The sequence below is a fragment of the Bacillus rossius genome, chromosome 3 (assembly GCF_032445375.1).
Source record: "Bacillus rossius redtenbacheri isolate Brsri chromosome 3, Brsri_v3, whole genome shotgun sequence".
Taxonomy (NCBI): Eukaryota; Metazoa; Arthropoda; class Insecta; order Phasmatodea; family Bacillidae; genus Bacillus; species Bacillus rossius.
Window position 1 is genome coordinate 35,959,273 of NC_086332.1, and position 6,519 is coordinate 35,965,791.

The following is a 6,519-nucleotide window of genomic DNA, read 5'->3' on the forward strand; positions in this document are numbered from 1 at the left end:
GAGTGTTTTCGGCGCACGAGAGCCGTCACAGGCTTGCGACACACAGCACTGACACATTCAGCTGTCGTGAGCACCGACCAGCGCGACTGTTCACATATCCACACCCCGACACACACACACACACCAACACACACACGGTTTAGTTAAACTAATCGAATGATTGAGCAGTGATTTAACGCACAACATATATGTACCCCGGTGGTGTAACACAACAATGTGATATATTAAATGAATTATCAACGAAATACCAAAATTTACTGCATTGAAGCTAATTCTACAAAGTGTTATGAGATTCTATAACGTAAACAAACGTAAACCTGGTCCGCCATGACTCTTTCTTGGCAGATCTGTTGGCAAATAAGTCGTTTAAGGTGGAGTCTCACACGCCATGTTGATTTCATTTTTTAATTTCTCGTCATTAGGAATAGTTAAGGGTTAGTTCTGTAAAATTAACACTAAGCCTCTCTGGCATTTGTTGTTCTGTCGCAAATATTTTCAATATTTATTTAGTGAGATATAATGGGTGTAACAAAGTCGCAGTGTTAGTAATTGTTATAATTTATGCGAGGCTTTACAAAAATTTCATCACACTTATTAAATATCTCTGAAAATATATGTGACAGAACCAAATGTGCGAAGGGAGGTATAGACAATACACTGGAGACTAATAACGGACAGCTTTGTACCAACAACAAAGTAAACAGTGTAAGAAATAACATAGCGGCAAGAGATGCGACTACAAAAATATTTCATGGATAAATTGTTAAAATTATATATTATATTATCTGGTATCGAACATGAAGAACTTCTTTTTAAGTAGTTCGAAGAACTGGAAGTTTATACACTCCCCATGAATCTGTAAGAGAAAATGAAGTCATTTGCGATGTCATAATGTTGGTACCATCTGCATTGTTCGTGCTGCGCATACCGTCTGCCATGTATCGGACTAACGTGGCGACAACGCCAGGTTCTCACGCAAAAATCTAGGAGCTGTCCGGTGTTAGTCTGTAGCGCATTTGGGAATAGTGTCCGTAACTAATAGAGTCGGAGGCCGACAGGTGCACGGTTGGCTGCCGAGGGGCGAGGAAGAGCTCGCGACGACTCACCGGCTGAGTGGCTGACGGCCGCGGCGAGTTGTTCGGTCGTCGAGGTTCTGGTCCCGATAAGCACTCGGTGTGTCTGAGGGAGAGGTCCCCCGGTCAGGCCTGGTCGCTACCGCAGTGTCCCCTGATCGGATGAAGACTGTCGCTGGCTGACTCCGCGCCGCGTCTGGTCGCGGCCCGACTCCCGGGAGAGGGAGGAGAGTGGGAGAGGGAGAGGGAGAGAGAGAGGAAGGTCACGTGGGCACGCGTCATCGGGGGAGGGCTGTCCTCCCCTCTCTCTCCCGCGCGCCGACCGGGAGATCGCTCCGCTGCACCTACACGCTCTCACGCGCGGTTGACCTCCCGGCGACACCCCGACCCGCCGTGGGCTTGAGCTCGCCCTCCCGGGGACCCGGCGACGTCACGACGAGGTCAAGGTCACTGCACAGCTCCCACCAGGGGTCAGCCTCCGTGGGAGGCGAACCACAGTCTCGCCACTGGACGGAACGGCGTGCTGGGATTCTTCAGTGCAGGCGTCTGCCTCTCCACGTTGGGCGGCGTGGTACGCCACCTGGCAGGTTCGTCCTTGGGTACAGGAACTGTGTTCCGATTAGAGACCACTTCGGCCGTCTCTGCGACACGTCTCGATATGAACTGGGCTTGATTTGAAATATAATTTTATGGACATACTCCACTGACGGTTGTCACAGGAATGAACAGGAAATGTACAAGAAATATGAATACACAAACACACACACACAAATCAGCCGCAGTTTCTTGGCAGCACAGAGAATTCCATGGAAGAAATTCATTATAAAACACGGACGAACAAAGTTAGCTGACAACGATGAGAGAGTTGCCGACAAGAACAGAAAATACAGACGACCAACTACCTTGGAAAACACAGCGACAGACAGGTGAACTTGTCAATGAAACTAAACAGTAGGCTTCTTAAGACAAAGCAGTTGCGACGTTTCGGGAACTGGCATCTGTTCCTGTCATCAGACACAAACAGATAAAGGGACTCTTAGGATATACAGTGAAAACCAGCAGTGGAGTATATCCATAAAAAGTTTTCAATGAATCTTCCCCCATTGCATAAATCATTTAAAAAAAAAAAAAAAAACGTAAGAATGGTTTCTGTAAGTCGAGGCACTCGTGCGGTCTGGTCTTGCAATGAAACACAGCCCAGCCTCGCTTGGGGCTTTACTTACAGTGTCGAATTGGTCGCCTTCACTCTAGGATATAGAATAATAAAACAAACGAATAAATACACTGTGTATGGAGATAAGTCTTAAAACGCGGACTTTCTGATGTGGGGGTCCGTTTATGTCTGTCGTTTCCCTGAATAAACGAGAGACTTCAATGAAACAGTGACGGAACGGTCAAAATGGGTGAGGCGGAAGTATTCTCTACTTTCCCCACAACGAAAAGTTTACCTGCCGGGAGTACAGCTACAGTTGTCTAGGAGGAAAGCAAGTGCTTTGACCACTACAACCTCGGTGAACTGTTGGTTGTGAGTGGGCAGCTTAGCTGACCGTCGCCACAGGTCTTTCTTTGTGCATATTGATTCTGCGGTGGTCATCGTTACCTTCCGCATCATTCAGTCGAGAGGATGACACAAACTTCGTGTCCTGAGTCTTGGTAACTTATATGCTGGACATCACGCATCATTAAGTAAACTTCTTTCTAATTTTACAGACATTTATTTGTATTGTTGCAAAAAAAAAAAAGCAGCTGGTTACGAAACATTTAATATAATCACTGTGAATGTACACTTCATTGAACACACATTTAACCGAGATGAGTGGTTACGCAACTGTTCGAAAAAAAACTTAATCGTTGAGCATATAAGAAGCTATCAAACACAGACGATCATTTTTGTGTCTGATACTTGTGCAATGCGATTTCCCGGTCCATGCCTTGAACAATATCAGACTTATTAGTGCTAAGTAAATGTTGAACAGTTTAACGAGAAATTAATGATTTCCTGAACATATTCATGCGTGTAGGAAAATCTATAGACGTTTTATACACCCTTTTTGAAAACGTATGTATGTTTCGTGAACGTTTTGCGATTACAATTTTTTTTGAGGACCGGTTTCAGTAACAATACAATTGGAACAGTGCAATTTTTAGTGTGAACCATGCAAAATAAATTCGATTCTGTATCTCATTGTTCACCTCAAATAGGACAGATGATGACTTGTTCAAATGTAGCGTTATTGTTATTTATACTACAGCACTGTATTGTAATATTAACAATGTGTCTTGTATTAAAAATATAATTTTTGTGACGAAGGTCATTCAGAAATAATAATATAACTTTTATTTGCAATAGTAATAGTCAATATATTTAAAGTTGGGTTTTATAAACATTTTGTTATTAATTTATCCATTTTACGATAGCAAATAAAGTGGATGTAATTTGTCTTAATTCTTACCTTTCGTTTCTTAGTTTGGTATGGCTCTGTATTTAAAAAAAAGCGTAATTTAAATGATTATTAATTTGGTAACAAAAATTTTATTTTGAAGTGGAATACTGAAGTCTAGGTTACAGTACTTTATGCATTTGGTTGGACCATATAATTTACGACGGAAAATAGGTTTTCGTTAACTGCTGAGGTATGACGTCAGAGTGGTCAGCTGACTCGTGGCGGGCGGCTGTGTGTAAAAAAAAATGTGAGAGAGTCTTTCAGTTTTCGTCAGAGACGTGTATCATCAAACTTCGGTAATGAACAAATTCATATGTTTTCATGATGTAAAAAAAATTATAATACGAAATTCGGACACGAAATATAACGCAGGGTTCTTTAAAATAATGCCGAGTGTGATAAATTACTACGCAAATTATTGTGTTTTAAACTACATTTCTGGACGCGAATCACACGTAGTTTCTGGATCCGCCGCTAGAATTCGTTGCTGCAGCAGCTACGTCGACTATCGAATCAATCGATTTGGAAAGCGAAATTTTAAACTATGTAGTGAAACGGCCCCAATAAAGGCGAAAAAACATTCGAAAAAAATACTGAAACCCGGTTTAGAACCTGATTTTGAGCAGGAATTTTACTAAACGGTTAATACTGCATATTTAGTTTCCCTTTTCGCTTTGTGAATTTTCGGTTCGCGACATACGCAACAGATGGCAGCACCGTGGTTACACATGCGTTCCATGCTGCTTCCGTTCCATTCACGAAATCAGGTACTCCTACTAAATGACGTATACCTAGAGCTTAGATGTTACACATGGCGACTATCGGCGACCGAGCGGAAAGGTGAAAGGAGTTTCTTCAGCGCACGTAACTGTGAACACTGTGGCCTGTGTTGCTGGGACCATCTGCTGCGGCCAATCCCCCGGCGAAGTATGAGGGTCACGCCTACCTTGTGCAACGTGTTGTAGGCAGCGTACTTCTAGAGAACCTTTTTGACGTGACAACGTCTAATAAATAGATGAACGCCGGCTGCACGCACGAAAAAGTGTCCCGTTACGCACATTGTACGTTACGCTGTGTCCCGTTACGCTCATTGTACGCTTGCGCCGCATCTATCTCTCTTCTACTCGATTGGAACAACCATCGATTTCAATTTTTCGAGGAACATTAAACTTGAAACACTCCCATTCGTTTCCTACTTTTCCTATCATCGTCCTATCCATAACAGAATAACACAGATTGGAAGAAGTTAAATAGCAAACATGTATAAAAGTTATAGTTAAAATAATCTGTTCGTTAAAGTAATAAACATATTTGAATTAATGAGTGCAAATAAAAGTAATTTTATCACTTAAATTGTAGATTTAATTTCACTCCTTTGTATCCATTCAAAATAGTGATAATTCAAAAAAAATGATTCACTTTTATTCATAAAAGTATGCAATCATTTCATTAATGTTTTGTTATGACGTTGTCACGTTAAACTATCGTCCGTAAACCGACTTTACAGTCAACCAATTTTTTTTTGTAAAGCCTTATTTGTCATAAACTATTTTGAAGCAATTAAATGTTTCCGTCCTCTGGTCACCTACTAGGTGTATCGCCTTCTCGTCAAACGGGTCTGTTTGCAAGAGACTCCGCTAGTAATAAATCACAAAGTAGTTAAATTCAATGCTTGCGCCATTTTAATGTTATGGAAGCATCGGTGGGGTGAACATTACCGCGAGGAAATCAAGCACTGCTTGTGAAGTAAACTACAAGCAAATGGTGGAATTTACCGTTAAACAACAACGCAATCAAGGTGAGACCACTTACGCATATATTTTATTAAAATTCCTGGTCAAAAATATAAGTTTCAATGCCGGAGTTCAGTATGTTTATTAAATGTTTTTCGCTTTTATTGGGGCAGTTTCACTATATGGTTTAAAATTACGCTTTGCAAATCGAATGATTCGATAGTCAACGTAGCTGCTGCGGTAACGAATTCTAGCGGCGGATGCGGAAACTACGCGTGATTTTTGTATATTTATCACGCTCGGCATTATAAAGAATCCTACATTAAATTTCGTGTTAGAATTTCGTATTATAAGTTTATTTGCATCATGAGAACACACGAATTTGCTCGTTACCGAGGTTATATGCTACACATCTCTGACGAATACGGAAAGACTCGCTTTTGACGTGACAACGTCTAATAAATCGATGAACGCCGGCTGCACGCACGAAAAAGTGTCCCTTTACGCACACTGTCCCATTACGATGTGTCCCGTTACGCTCATTGTACGCTTGCGCCGCATCTATCTCTCTTCCACTCGATTGGAACAACCATCGATTTGACTTTTTCGAGGCACATTAAACTTGAAACACTCCCATTCGTTTCCTACTTTTCCTATCATCGTCCTATCATTAACAGAATAACACAGATTGGAAGAAGTTAAATAGCAAACATGTATAAAAGTTATAGTTAAAATAATCTCTTCGTTAAAGTAATAAACATATTTGAATTAATGAGTGCAAATAAAAGTAAATTTATCAATTAAATTGTAGATTTCATTTCACTCCTTCTTTTTATCCATACAAAATAGTGATAATTCAATAAAAATGATTCAATTTTATTCATAAAAGTATGCAATAATTTAAAAATTGTTTTGTTATGACGTTGTCACGTTAAACTATCGTCCGTAAACCGACTTTACAGACAACCAATTTTTTTGTAGAGATTTTGTAATGTTTTAATTTTGATTAACATATTGTGGTAACAGTTAAGATGGTGTATTACTACCCAAATTAGCCCCTTAACTTTGTTCTGTGGGAGTCTTAGAGGATCAATTTGTTTACAGTGATTAACGAAGGAGGGAGTCTTTGAAATGACTGCGTGGAATATTTTAGGAGTTGTTTTTGCAAAGCGTGGTTTTTGAAACACTTAGGGGCTCCCAGTAGGTTGTTCGGATCTAACTTGCGGGGCGAGTAGATACCATAAATATTACAAATACATCACTGGACAG

At 40.6% G+C, this 6,519-nt stretch overlaps 1 protein-coding gene across 4 annotated transcripts in view; it reads right to left on the reverse strand.

Moving 5' to 3' along the window:
• LOC134530521 (serine/arginine repetitive matrix protein 2-like) overlaps positions 1–1,287 on the reverse strand; it is a 297,641-nt gene extending 296,354 nt beyond the window's left edge. For 3 of the 4 annotated variants that reach the window (XM_063365408.1, XM_063365410.1, XM_063365409.1), the window contains exon 1: positions 1,107–1,270. The gene's annotated coding sequence lies outside the window, so the exon portion shown is untranslated. Of the gene's footprint in view, positions 1–1,106 lie in introns of all 4 variants that reach the window. The other variant, XM_063365407.1, reaches the window with a different exon arrangement.
• Positions 1,288–6,519: the final 5,232 nt, after the last annotated feature.